Source organism: Coturnix japonica, chromosome 8 (assembly GCF_001577835.2).
Source record: "Coturnix japonica isolate 7356 chromosome 8, Coturnix japonica 2.1, whole genome shotgun sequence".
Lineage (NCBI taxonomy): Eukaryota > Metazoa > Chordata > Aves > Galliformes > Phasianidae > Coturnix > Coturnix japonica.
The window spans coordinates 22,771,920-22,786,965 of NC_029523.1; the positions used below are offsets into that span (position 1 = coordinate 22,771,920).

Here is a 15,046-nt window from a genome sequence, read left to right on the forward strand (position 1 = left end):
GTTGAGATGGGACGGGCATGTTCCCCGAGGCCCCTGCAGCAGCAGGAGACAGGGAGGACTGTGTTAGTTTCCATGCCGCTTAACATTTGTATTTATTTATGCATTGCATTTAATTCTTTATTTATTCTGCATGTGAGTGTGGATTTAATGCTCGGCTCCAGGCAGCCATGTGTTTATGTACAGGGCTGCAAATGTACAGGCTGACAATAGGTTTTAACCCCAAGTGGAACGGTCACTTCTAAGTCAGCTGCTGTAGTGCCGAATCCCAGCCATTGGGATGCCAGGAACTGCTGGTTTCTTGGCCAAGGGGACCCTTGTATGTGGAACAGTACTGAGGATCACTGTCCACATTCAGGGGCCATCTAGGGCCATTCTCCAGCTGGTTCTGGCTCCTGGAATTCTGAGGTGCTGTGCAAGCAGCCCTGTGCTCCAATTTGTCTGCAAAAGAGTTGCTCATGTGGGATAGAAGTTAACGCGACATTTGCACATTGCTCTCTTCCTTGGTTTCTGCTTAATGTCCTCTCTATTCTCAGCAACAAAACAGCCCCTGAGGGGCAGATGCCACCAAGTGTAGCAAGGGAATATCCCTGTTCATGCTCTGGCTTCTTCTCTGTGCTGGACAAAAAAGGCAGGAAACCAAAATACCCTGTCCCAGAGCCATGTCCATGCCTTTGGCCCCATTCGTGCACCACATGGAGTGCAAAAGCAACAGGGAGTCAGCGTGTCACCATTGTTCATTGTTAGCAGCTTCAGATCTGAAGCAGCGGACGGGGAGCCAACATCCCACTCCCATTTGCAGAAGCCATCCAGTTCCCTCTTTATTCATTGGCAAAACATGGGGATAAAAAAGGGCCCTGCTGAAATCCGGCCATGTTGCAAGATCTCTGTGCAATAGTTGCAGAGCTAGTTGGAAAGGAGGAAAAGAGGGTCTGGGGAATTAAAACTGCAGACCTTTGAGCTGCTTGTTTCCCAGGGGTGCTGCAGCCGGAGGTGGATCCTGGAGGGGTTCACATGGTTTTTTTGGGCACTGCAGAAGATGGAGAAACTCTGTGAAGATGTCAAAGGGAAAAAAGAAGCACTCAGAAGCCAAACAGCCTGACAGCAGTGGGTTCAGTGGTGTATGGAAGGTGGGGTGGGGATGAAAGAGGAGCAGCCATCAATTAAAGATGGGAGAAAGAAAACAAAGAGAACTTTGAAAGAAAAGTGCTCGTGATTGGAAGTGGTACTTTCTGAATCTTCTGGTTTTGGGAAAAATCTTTTGTCGGGAACAAAAAGTTGCACACAGAAATATTCCAAAAGGCTGGAATGGTTTTTGTGCAGAGCTGTACCTAATGAAGGGGACTGTCAGCCATCTCTGCATGTTCTAACCTGCTCTGGGGACAGTACAAAGCCCCCTTCCCCTTCCAGTGCCATTGTGTTTTTCTGGATGGTCACCAAATGTGAGCTCCTCCAGCATGAGGCCACGGTCAGTGAGAGCTGACAGCTGAAGTGCATTATCTATGCTCGATGTGGTGCCACATCTTTCAGCATCTGGAGCCAGGAACTCCAGATGTGGCTCCAAGCAGCCCTTTCTGGAGGACACACCATGCACATCGCCCTCCTCCTTGCCTCTCTGTGGAGAACCAGAACCATAAGCAAATGCGAGACCTTGAAAAGTATCACTTTTACATCTGTGGTACTGATGGATGGGTGTAAACAGAGCCTGTGGGGTGAAGGTATCTGCCAAGCCGTGCAGAAATTGCACGTTGCTTTCATTTCCCTGCACCCCTGTCCCCCCTCGTCCTTCCCATCCAGATGCTCCTTTTCATGCTGATGTGAGAGAGGTTAATTCGTCTGACATGAATCGATAATGTTGGATGTGGCGCTCATTTCTTGGCAAATCAGTGCAAAGGAAGTAAACAGTACGTGTTTGTTTTGACTTTCTTCCCTCTTTAAGTCTGGTTTATTTTAGTAGATGCTCTTTTGATTTCATTAATTAAAATATGGCTCGATAGGGAATGAGAATGAATACAGAGGACTTACAACTGATATATACAAGATGGGAGGAACATCCTTTGTGTTCCTGTTGACACTAAGGAAGTTGTAAGAGGTAAAATAGACCTTCATCTCTTGGCTCCATGACTGCAGGGAGGAGAGGTTGGCAATTTTAGCTCTCCACGGTGCTTTGCCAGAATTAGAGGTTGAGATTCAGGGTCTTTGGCAAAGCTGAGTTGATTAACGGTAAATAAAAAGTAATGAAGATAAGATGTAACAAAATAAAGCAAAGTGCAGGCTGTTTTTGAGTCAGTCACACTAGTTTTTCTTAGTGCTTTCACCAGAAGAGCTATGCTGTGCTGTTACATTGTCAAGATAATTTGCCCAGCTCCTACCTCACTTGCTGTGCTGAAATTGGAATTTCCAAGAGATTGGGCTGCTGGATGCCAGGCTACTGCATCTCCACACACAGGAAAACCCAGCAGCAGTACGGCACCAGCCAACCTCCTGCTTTCCTGCAATGTGTGAGGTGAAGAACAAACCCACTGTTTCTGGCTTGATCGTTGGAAACATCCCATCTTCCCCCCAGATTCTCTGTCATGCACGATCCATAGGGAAGTTTTATTTTTGCTCCAGGAAGGAAATTGTTTTCTGCCCTCCCCAAATTTCCTGCAAAATACTAAGTTGGGTTTTTACTGGCTTTCCTTGCATGTCATTCTGGACAGGGCTGGTCTTTAGCATATACATGATCATGAGAAGAAACACCGTGGAGTGCTTACGTACACTACAGTCAGCTCAACGTGTGTTTCAATGGCAAGAACAAGATTTTATGAGCTTCACTAGCTTGGGGCCAGCTGAATTTGCAAATCCCTTCATGATGAGATTTGCTAGGCAAGCAGACAGATTTCAGGGTATTTTTCCAACTCAGGGTTTCCTACTGAGAGCCATTAAGTGGCAGGTACGATGTGGTGATGACTGGGTGATGCACAACGCGATGCTTTGTTTGCTGCCTCTCTGGGATGATTTATGCTTTGCTAGGAAGCTCCACAGAGACCTTATGCAAGTCGAGGTCTTAAACGTGTCATAAATTGCTTGAAAATGAGAGGAAACTTGACTTACCATATAAAAAGAATAAGGACTGTAATTTATTACTGTAAACAAGAATAAGGAGATAAAAAAATTAATTAGAAAAGAAAATGTCAAGCTCTTTTCATTCCAAATTTGAGAGGACCTGAAGTCAATTGTTTCCTCCCGTGGAAGGTCTGGTTTCCATCAGTGAGGCAGAAGGGCTTTTGTTTCTAGCAGTCAAATCAACAGGCCAGTAAGAGAAGCTTTGAACTGCAATTTGTCTTTATGTATTTTGAAAATGTTCTCTCGATGTGTTTACACGTTGGCTGGGGCGCTTTTGCCGGAGTCAGCTCTTTCTGGGATGATTAATCAAACGATCAAACCTCTGATTAATCAAAGCCCCTCCTGACAACGCAGTCCTTTCTTTCAATCACCTGCTGAGTCTCTGCGAAAACCAAACAAGCAAATGATTAAACTTTTATTTATTTTTTTCTTTATTTTTTATTTTTCCAAAATAGGAAAGAACGAAAGAAAGAAAGAAAGAAGGAAAAAAAATGGTTGGTGTGTCTCACAGATTTGGCACTTTCTGAGGTGCATACCTCAAGGAGAGGGAGATCTTGGACTGCATTTGTGATGCAAACTGGAACCTTTGGCTACCAAATGCAGGATGTGGTGTATCCTGTTCAAAGAGGCACATATTTCGCATGTTTGTGTTGGCTCCTTTCAATCAAAGCATGCTGTGATTCAGCTACACTAAAAATTAACAATCTATGTTATAGCCGTGTATTACATTACGCCCCAATTTTTTTTTATAAAGAGGTCTTTTCCAGAAAGACATCTTCAGAAGAGAAGGGCAGGTAACAAAACCCTGTGAATGTTTTCATAGTAATTATTTGACGGCAATTGAATCATGGTGCTTTAGAAGATCAGCTGAAATATCTGTAAATATTTTCTCATCTCCACCAGAGTGGTACAAACCCCTAATAAAATGCATCTGTCTCCATTTCTGCATCAAATTGGTGGTAGATTTTTATGTCTGTGGCTCTTCAGCGTTAAGGCAAACAGTGCAGAAGAAGAAAAAAGTTAAGTTAGGAGTTGCTGTCCTGCAGCAATTCGGGACTTCCATGAAGCTGTTTTTGCTTGTTAATTTTTTTAAGAAAGAAAGCAGGTTGCATTGGATGAGTTGATTGCAACCAGCGATGTCAAAAATGGGATGGCTGGAGTCTCCTTCATGACTTGCAACGCCATCTGAGTTTGCTGGTAGCTTTATCAGTGCTCCAATGTTTTCTTCCTTTTGGCTCCTAGGAATTCAATCCTCTAATGGCCATCCTTATGGTTATTAATCTTTCACTCAAAGGTACTTTATAAACCAGTGAATGAGGTGCCAGAGGTGATACCTGAATGCAGTTCACTTTGTTTTCAGGTAAAAGCAATCTCTTGGAAGGTTTGGAGAAGGCATTTGTGCAGTGCAAACCCTGACCACAAACCTGAGCTCCTCTTCCAACTGGGGAACCATGCTGTTTTCATCAAAGCAATCTCACCTGCTTCTGCAAATTGGTTTACAGGGCTCCCTCACTGTGTGTGCACGTAAAACACCTTGAGTTAGCCAACTGGGCAGGAACACAGCTATTTTTGCATACTCTATTTCAATGTTATTGTTAAATCTCCAGATTTCACTCAAGCTACACCATTCTCTTGACTTACGTATCCATCAGTCAGTCCACTGTTCTGTTGCTCCTTCACACCTATTTCTACATCGCTAATTACTCTTCTTATTTTGTGCCGATGAGCCTAATAGGTTTGTTTTTCCCATTCCCTGAGTGGCTATAAAAATACAAAGTTGGCTTTGTTTGCTGAAGTGCCCCTTGGAAAGGATCTAGCCCAGCACATCTAATGACATTGTCTCAGTATTTCATTTTCAGCAGGCTTTTCTGAAAGTAATCCCGTTTTATTTCAAGCAGAGCTGTTTCTTTCAGATAATGCGGTTTGCAGGCTTTGTAAAAACCCCAACATCATGTTTCTTTCTTCATGGCCTTTAGAACAAAGTCAACCAATGGTCATGCTTCTAGTTGCAAAACTTACCCTTAAAAATGAAAACATGTTTTTCTCCCTTCTTGAATTTATCTTGCTCTGTTTTCAATAACCTGTGCCTGGCATTTTGGGTATTTCTCACCCTGGAGATGTTTGAGGACATGAGAAAAACAACACAGCAACAAAGAAGCCAAAATACAAATTGTGAGAGAAAATGATATTCCAAGGAGTGAAGTGGCATTAAGAATTCTCTCCGTTGTTCTGGTCAAAGAAACAATTGCAGGCCAATTTGCGTGTGACAGAAGAATACAATACCTAATGTCTTAATAATAACAAATCTCTCCTAAGCTTGATCATGGAAGAGACTTCCATGGGTGGCATGTTCATATTGGGTGGCATATTGGGTGGTGTGTGCACCTCATATTGGGTGGTGTTCACATGCCATGGGTGGCAACTCATTCAGTTGGAGCTGTCTTCCTTATAGATGTCTCTGGCTGCACACCTGAGCTCTGATTTCAGCAGGGGATGAGATCTCAGCTACTCAACACTGGACAGAAAAAGTACAGAGATACAGATAGAGATGTATAAACCTGTGCTGCTAACATTGATCTGTCATAGTGAAAATAAGGAGCAGCACTTTCTCATTCTGTACAGTTTAAATATTTAAAGAAAAGGGGAAAATTCATCTTATTCTTGGCACAGATCTTATCCATTTTATTACTCCGTACCTCCAAACATGCTGAGATGCCAAATAATTTCCAGTTTTTATCAAATTTTAACTTTGGAATATGACTTTGGGATATTATGTTCAGAAGCGCATGGAGCTTTCGAAGCAGAATTTCTCTGGATTTAATACATCCCTTTCAGACCTTTGCTTACAGATTGAAATTCATTCTGAGCCAGTAATACTATATGTTATTTCTAAAAGTCTAACGTTTATAAAGCACATAATGAAATTTAAGTCTTCAACCCAGGTGGAATCATGAATTAGCATCGAGTTCTCTGTGAGCAGCAGGGCTGGTTGCCTTCTTCATGCTTTTGCAGCATTCCAGGTGGATCATGGGCTGTGGCATAAAGCATCTACAAATAGTCGTGGTCACAAGGTCATCACCCCCACCCTGGGAAGGCAGGGAGATAATTCTCCCACTGGAAGTATTGGGGAACATCGACTGTGCCATGGAGATGTTTTCTCACAAGCCTCATAGGTCATGTCTATCTGTAAATAAAGAAAGGAACTCCTTATGGTGCAGTTATTATCTGGGCCATAGCAATAGCACAACATTTATCAGAGCGATAAGTGAAAAAGGGAAGATATAAAAACACATTGGAAGTTGTTATAAGCCATTATGATTACCATTCTTTATTTAGGAAATTTGCCATCTCAGATCCTCAGGCCACTTCAGTACTCATCTAACTTTATCTGGTTCCAAAGAACCAAATAGCTTAAGTTAAACTAAGCATGCTATGACTGCCCTGCTTGTCTTGTTTTCCTGGATGTGGGACAATGAGAGATTCTCTATAGTTTCTGTTGTGACATATCTATTCTGCTGGATACTTTCCTCTCTATCTCTGAGCTGGCTGAACGTAAGAACCTAAACTGAACTCGCTCCATCCTTTTTGATAAATACAATGATAGAAAGGAAGTCACAGTGGGAAGAATTAAGCTCACTTGTTCATTCTACCCATATTGTGACAAAGAAGCAGCGTTGAGGAACAACATCCCAATGGCCACGAATAAGAGCAGACCCACAGTCAGTTTGGACCAGCACATGGCTGTGCACGCTGAGCATGGCTGAACTGATTGTTAAAGCAGAGTCATCATGCAGTGCCAACTGGGCAGCCTTCAGTAGCTCCATCACACCTCTGGCTGTGTTTGCTCACACAGTTGCTGATCCTCTGTATTTCAGGTGGGTCTGGCTCTCCAGAAAGGGAAACTATTTATGTAGCATGTTATGGAGGTGACACGCTCTTTGCCCTTGTTAGGAAATGTTTGCTTTTCCCTCTGAATCTAAACCAAAAGTCACACTGGTTGAAAGAATACAAATGCTCTTTTTATATGGGAAAATGCATAGTGGGAGTCAGCTACTCACACCAGCCAGTGGCAGGTAAAGCTGGGATCTAGGCTGCCACAGCAGGGAAGCAAGCAGGAATTTCAGCTAAGCTGTGACTAATGGTGCCACAGGCATCGCAGCTGCTGACCCCTGGAATATATCTTGATCAAGGAGCTGAATTTCAGAGAAGCAAAATCCGGGTGCAGTGATCAGGAGCTTTTCAGCAATCAGCGCTTTCTGACTTGGATCAACCTGACAGCAAGAAATTTGGCCTTTGTGCTTGTTGATACAGGCAAAGTGTATTTCTTACCTATTAGGCACTTCTCCTTCCAGGAGCTCACTTGTCCTGGAGGCTCTGCAAAGTGCTTGGCATAGAGGTCCATCGCTGATGTGCTGTCACTGAGCTGCAGCTAACCCTGAGCTGCTTTATACTCAGTTTTCACACTCGAGAGAGCAAGCACCAGGATTTTATGAGCCCAGAGCAAAAAAATTAAAACAATGGAACAGTTCAGAGCTGTTTCCTTTGGAGATGTTCGGCGCTGATTAGATCTCACTGCACAGCAGGTAGCCACCTAGCAAAGTGCTCAGCAAGAGCTGCCTCCTAGCACCAGGGTGAGCAGCAGCGTGGAGGGATTTTCAATTCCATCTGTCACACACACAGCGTTCAGCAAGGCTTCCAAAAATCACATAACCCCATGCCCAGTCCCAGCTCTGGAAGCAGAGTCCTTTTGTTTATTGTCTTTGGGCCTGATATGCCTGCAGCTGTGCCCCTCCAGCCCCCACAGTGGGGTGAACGCTGCTGGGACCTTCCCACACCCAGTACGTGTCTCCGCTGTGCTTCACTTGGAGCCAGGTGACATCCAGCTCCTGTGGATGTCCCATGAGAGGGTCCAGCTGGGTCCTTCCCACACTGTGCTCACTGGTGGGCTTGTTTCGTGGACTGTTGAGTGTGATGCCATTTCTCATGGTCATGGTTTTTCCCAAATCCCACCAGCTGGTTGGTTCTGAGTCTCAGATCCCAGGACAACTGTTATGTCTTGGATTGGTGCCATCTTGTTTTGCTTGCTGCTCACCTGCTGCTCTTGGTGACATCACATCTGTGTCACAGTGATGGGAGCTCTTTCATAGAATCACAGAATCATCAGGGCTGGAAAAGACCTCTGAGACCCCCCCCCTACCCCCAGTGGCCACTGCCTATGTCCCTCAATGTCACATCCCTGTGGGTCTGGAACATCTCCAGGGATGGTGTCCCCACCACTTTCCTTCCAGCCTGTGCTACTGCATCACCACCCTCTCTGAGAAGAATCTTTTCCTGCCCTCTGAGCAGCGTAAGTCCTTTTGAGGTCACATCTTTCCTCTAATTGTAGGAGAAAGTCTGAAGCAGAGGATAACTCTGTGCATGCCATTAAACGAGTCAAAGCAGCTGAGGGGAGCAGGATCCCCTCCTGATGCTGCAGCAGACCCACGTTTGCTGCTCTCCAGCTCTCCTACCCACAGCACAGAGCTGCCATGCAGCAGTGGCACACATCCACTGGAATGCATTTGGCACAGCGGGCTTTTTCAGCTTCTATTTTCCCAGCTAACCATGCCAGGGGACATATTTGTGTTTATTGCAGACGCTGGGAGTTTTCTGCAGGTGCTAATTATTGGCTGTTCCTCCTCCACAATACGCTCAGTGTGTGAGCTGCCCTTCTCCCCCCGTGTCCCATTGCTGGCCCTTTCCCTCCTAAGGGTCACCAGGATTCTCAGTCCCCCTCAGTTTGCTTTCTGTAGGACATTTTGCTTACAGTACCCCGTGTGCCAGCCCTGGTGATGACCGGTTGATCTTACACAACATGTAGAGCCTGCAGGAGTGATGGAACCCAGAATGTAAACTGGGGTTTCTCACATCTGATGGCTATCGGATGAAGAGAAACAACTTCTGGCTTTCTTCTGCCCTCGCTGTTCCCAAACAAGAAGCATTTATTATACAGTTTTAATTAAGATTTAGGCTGATATAGCAAAACCGCTGCCTCTCCCTGTACTGCCTTTGTTGGAAAGACAGCTGAATACAATTACTGAAGGAAAAGTTTTGCCTTGATGATATACTATTTATTTTTTAACTGTGGGCTTTTCTGGTGTCCAGTAAAATAATAGAATATAAATCACGGTGACCTAAAGGCTCGGGGCGTGATCCTCTGACAGGTGGCCTCAAAAAAGCAGACAACTGAGAAGATTCCCACAGTGTGGCTGAAATGGTCACGTTTTAATTTTGTCATATTTATGTGAAGAAGAAAGTCTCGGAGTCTTTGCACCTGAAGCTATAAATTGGCCCTTGTTCTCTTGTAACACAGCCAAGACTTGTTGGAAATTTGGTCCACCTCAGGGACCAGCATTGGAACTAAAGGATAAAAGCCAAGTTGAGGCCAGTTTTCCACTTTCTGGGAGTGGATGTGCAGTGTTTGTCTTGCTTTTCTCATTCATGCGGTGTGGTGGTATCTCATGGTTGGAAGGGCTTTATTTGGGACTTCTTAACCATGGGTACCTGCATACTCTACCATCCAGCCACAAGATTTTTTGCAGCTATGTATGCTCCTTTTTCCTCTAGCCCAGATATGTTTCCCTAGCTTGCATCAGACTGCTACACACTGAGCTCTCCCCTACTCCCAGCCCTGTTACAGACAGCACTTTTGCTTTCATACTTTAATATAACTTTTTTCCTCCTGTGTTTCATGACATTGAGCAACTTCCCCCTGGCCGCGGCTGGCGCCATTAGGCATCATGGAGGAGGAATCCCATAAGCATCCCACGGATGCTTATCCTGCTCATGACCCACAGGCAGCCTTTGAGCCTCTATTTGCACCTCTTCCCGTTGTTTTTTTGAAGCAAAGCTGGATGGAAACCATTTTTCCCATCCTACAACAGTACTTGGGATTGCAGGGTTGTTTTTCCCTCTCCTTCTCACCACAAACCTTGGGCCTCAACTGAAATGAATGGGTGGGAAAAGAGAGAACAAATACGTTATGCACCCCTGGAGAGGGAAATATTCATGCTGCCAGTGCTCCAGTCTCAATTCCTAACTCTAAAAGCTGTGCTTTTCACTTCCCCACCGCAGGATGCTCTGCTTTGGGGGTGAGCACTTACTCCCTTTCTGTGCATGACTGAAAACTCCTCTTTGTCCAAGAAGTGGGTACCTCCAAACAGTTTCCATCTCTGTGCATTGGTATTTTTCCACCTCCAAAAACATTTTGAAAGAACTTCCCAGCCCATTCTCTTCTGTGGCTTTCAAAAGCACATCTGTCATTGTAGCTGTTTCAGTAGCTGGTCCCATCAGAGCGGGTTCAAAGGTATTGATTCCAGTGGCACCTACTTTGTATGAGTGAGTGTTTTGTGTTGTACATGCAATGGCTTGGAAGACATTTGTGTGCCCGATATAATTAAATCCAGTGGTTTTGTATTCCTTCAGATTTGGACAGTGGAGATATTGTGAGAATACCAGATCTTTCTTTATGGAAAAGCCTTACAGAATTTAATAAGAAAACAATAGCCATTCTTCAGCTTTGGAGCCTTTTGAATAGGATTTAAAAGTGAATTACATCATAGCAATTCTATAGAAAGTCTTAAAAAGTCTTTGCAAACGGGGATCATTCTCCATCAAGTTTTAAAGATTACGCAGCCATTTCCATAGATTATTTCATTTCTCTCCAATCCTACTGATTGCACTTCTATTAATTTCTTTGGGGCTTTCCCATATGGCGCATATCATTTTGTCCATAAAAATGCTCCCAGAGGGAAATCAGGCTATGAAAGATGTACAGCTTGAGTTCAGCCCAAGGAAATCACAGCAGCTGCCTTCAGGCCTGAGTCAGGATTGCAAAACTTCAGGGCTTTCCCTGTGCTCCTGATCAAGTGCTCACCGTGTTTGGAGACCCTGGGTGGCAGCTCTCCATCCAGCCCCACTGCCCCCTGAAGCCCCTGGGGTTAAATAACATCACTTGGCCATTAGCCTTGGGCAGGGGCAGTCTGACCTATTTACTTATCAGAAGCCAATCTCCAAAGAGCTGTATCAGCAATTGGTGCCATAGGGACTAGCCCTTCTGGACACGGATGTCTTCCTTGGCCTTTGGGATACCAAGAGAACACTTTTTGCTTGCTGCTGATGCACTGTGGTGGGTTGGTGAGATGCCTTTCTATTTTCACCTTACCATTGACCTTATGATTTATTTTGTTTAACCTAAGCCTACTGAATTCCAACCTTTCTTGTACAGCCCAGTGCAACCTACAGTATAACCTTACACCAAATTAGGTAAGCACACCGTAAGGCTTCGCTTTCGCTCATTTTGCAGTGATTTATTTTTCTTCTCATACCCTTATGAAAGTGGACACCACTGGTGGATGATGGGGTCAGGCTTCACCTTCTCTTGCTTGAACTTAAGTAAGCAAATGTCTTTGAGGGAACTTCAAAGCATGGGAGTGAGAGAGGGGCAGCTTTTTAGACTTGTAACTAATAGCCTGGCATGTTGAGATCAAACCCCAGTGCGATGCTGAACATGCAGGCCATTTGGATATAGTGGCATGTAATGTTAGCCTGAAAGAAAGCAGCCTTCGGACACTGACTGGTACAGCTGCACTGCTGCCAATGGACTGAGTTCGGTTTCCAGATCTGGAGATCTATTTCTCCGCTTGTAATTTGAGGTTTTGAAGTTATTCAGTGTGGAAAGCAGTATATACCAACCTGATTACATTGCACGTGCAGTGGCCAGGCCCTTGATTTTGACGGAGCTGTGCTGTTTTCTAATACAAGAGCATCTGCTCCCTGTGTGGACCTTTGGAAGCTGGCTGGAAATCACATAACAGTGGGAACTTTCTTCTGTAACAGCACAAATAATTTACAGTAAGGCCTTTGCCGTCATTATTCCGCTGAACTTCTTTGACATATAAAATGATTTTATATTGCATATTTTCCCATGCCCTTTCCCCGTGTTCACTGTCTGCCTCAACTCGTTGCTAATGACGTTTGTTGACAAGCTCAGTGCATTTTGATAAGTCTTCTGCCAAAGTACCGTTAATAAAAATAAGAAGAATGACAAGTGGAACAGCGCGAAAAGGATTCCAACAGCAACAACTGAAGGTTAAGGCAGCATAAAACAGGGGGAAAGCATAACAAAAACAGAACACAGAGAGCCCAGATTGCATTTGTTAAGAACATTTAATGCTTAATTTTGTTTTATAGCTCTGGCTCTCAAGATCTCTGTGCAACTTAGATTCCCATCTTTCACAGTTGTATGAATCTGCCTTCAGTTCCCGTTGGAGCAGGGGCCATTCTGTGTATTTTATATTTCCAGTTTTTGGTCTCATCTGCATTTGGTCTTCTTGGAACAGGAGTGAAGGCATGTCTGTCCTTAGAAACATGGCTGTCATTTACTGCCACTAAGCTCAACTTGTATTGCTGCTGCCAAAGGGCACAGATGCAGCAGCGGTGAGGTGGGACAAATACAATGGGGGGAATGTGGCCAAGCATTTGGGACATTTCCTGCTTTGGCATACCCAGCTCTGCACCACCTTGGGGTCCTTATGTTGCATCCGCACAGCTGGGGAGAGGGACTGGGAAGTTAATCCCAGGGTGAATTTCCCAAGCATGGCACCAGCTGTTCCCAGCATCTGAGCAAGGAGGTGGGAACAAACCTCAGGTCTTGAACCTCTGCCTTTGTACCCCATCTTCCTTCCATCAGTTCTTGCTTATGGAAGAGACCTGAGATCTCTCAGGTCTGTGCCTCTCCCTCCCACAAACAAAAGAATAAGTTCAGTCCTGATAACGTGACTTTTAGCTCTGTTTAGACTGTGCTGAGGTGGGATGCTGCAGTTGTTAAGTGATGACCACAGAATGGTTGTGTAGGTCTTTGGGCTGTGGTCAAGGTAAAAGGTAATATATATATAAAAAAAATAGCCTGTTTGAAATTCTGAGTCTTTCTATTGAATTTAATGAAGTGTTTCAGCTGTTGCAGCGTGCCTTGACAACCTTTTCGAAGACACTAAAAGACCAATGTATCTAAGTAGCTTTAAAGCCCTTGGCCCAAGAACTGGTCTGAACGCAGCTGCATGTAACCCCACCGTGAGAACTAGAAAGTGCCTGAATTCTCCATTTGTTCATGTTGGGAAGATCTGTTTTTGGCACTTCTCCTCTGTGAAAGTCCCTCTTTGGAGCCAACATCATTTCAGGAGTTAAGGCTGAGGTTACAGGTGTCCTCAGGGCCATGAGCAGGTGGTTTGGATCAGGGAACAGCGGCAGCTGCAGGAAGGGGTGGCTTTGATGGTATGTCCTGGTGTTATCCATGGGTCCGTGCTAACGTTACTATCTGAGACAATTTTAGCAGCTTGAGGGGAAACCACCTCTTGGAAACATGCTGAGATGCCTTCCAGTCAGGAGGCGAGGATTAGAGGAAGATCATTTCTGGATTCCTCTCCATGGACTGTAGAAGATATTTTTGTGCCCTTGAAGTCAGCTGGAGCTTTGAGGAGGGGAAGGCTCTGCCGTCCCCTGGAGGGTATTTTCCAGCATTGCCCACATCAGTGGTGCAAACAACTCCTTCTGCTTGGCCAATAGTGCCCCTATGGGACTTCTCAAACTTGTTGAAGCAAGTTCATTGTTTTTAGGGGAATTTAGGTACTCAGTTTCTCCTAGGGACTAAGCAGTAAAACAGCTCCTCCAGCACGCTGGCACCAGCTGCCACTCCAGGCTGATGGGGCCTGTGTCCAGTAGTCTCTGGGGACATGAAGGAATCTTGAGCCCTATTGCTGAGGTGTGGGTGATCCGATCTCATAGAAAACCAAGTATGCGTGTCATGGCTCCAGCTCTCTGTGTTACCACATGCAGTAGTTGGGATGCAGCATGGCAGGCTGGAGAATTAAGCCTTACTCATAAATGCCACATGGAAGTTGTTTTTTTTTCAAGATGGAGATGATGTTGAGTAAAACCTTGATGGTCTGGAAGGGTTTTATAGCCTAAATGTCATGCTTGGGGTCCTGGAATGGAACTGCAGGCACCCAGCAGTTTGGCAGGTAACAAATCTCTGTGCTTCCAACAGATGATGTAATTGTGGCTTGGATTGTGGCACCAGCACCTGGAGGGCTGGAAAGGGCTTATGTCTGCATTTCTTCTCCCAGCTCCTTGTGGGGATCTGATGACTGTCCTCAGTCAGGTCTCATCCCCACCCAGCAAACCCTACTGTTCTCACCTGCAGTGCTCCATGCTTTCTTCTGCTTTGGACTGCACAGATTGGCTATGATGCTCCAAGGTTTGGGCCCCAGAAGCATTGTGCCGTGGTGCAATACTTCTTCCCCTCAAAATGGATTGCTTTGTTTGTTTTTCAATTTCCATATTTCAATATGTTTGAACCAGAAAGCTTTCTCTCTCTCTCTCTTAAATATATTTGAAACATCTCCTTACAAAATCCTCTGAAAAATTCTGCTTTTCAGTCCAAAGTTGTTGTTTTTCCTTCCTGGAATATCCTTGAATTTTCCCTATACAACCAAGTATCTTCCCCCTTCTTCCCTCTAAAAATAGCCGGTAAAGAAAACAAATCATCTGATTTTGGGGTTGAGCAAAGCCATCGATTGGTTTCAACAGAGAACTCTGAACACTTCTCAGTTCTACAAAGAAAATCTTTTTTCTTCTCTCCTTTTATTTTTTCCTCCCACGGTTTTTTCTCTTTGTTCCATGAGGTCGACTTGGGACAATTCCTCCCCTCCCCATTTTTCAGTATTACACAAGTGGACCAGAAAAAACAGCCATTCAGCCGCTCTAACCACAATCTAAATGAGAATGAGAAGATATTTCAGCTGTTTCTCTTGGTTTCCATTTTTTCTCAGTTTCTGGCTCAGTAGCTCCCAAAACCTATTAGACTAATTGTTCTTTTCCAAAATCAGACTGTCAACAAAAAGCA

General features: G+C 44.6%; 1 long non-coding RNA gene across 1 annotated transcript in view; it reads left to right on the top strand.

The window, feature by feature from the left end:
• LOC107317707 overlaps positions 1-15,046 on the top strand; it is a 300,658-nt gene that overhangs the window by 126,790 nt on the left and 158,822 nt on the right. The window lies entirely within an intron of this gene.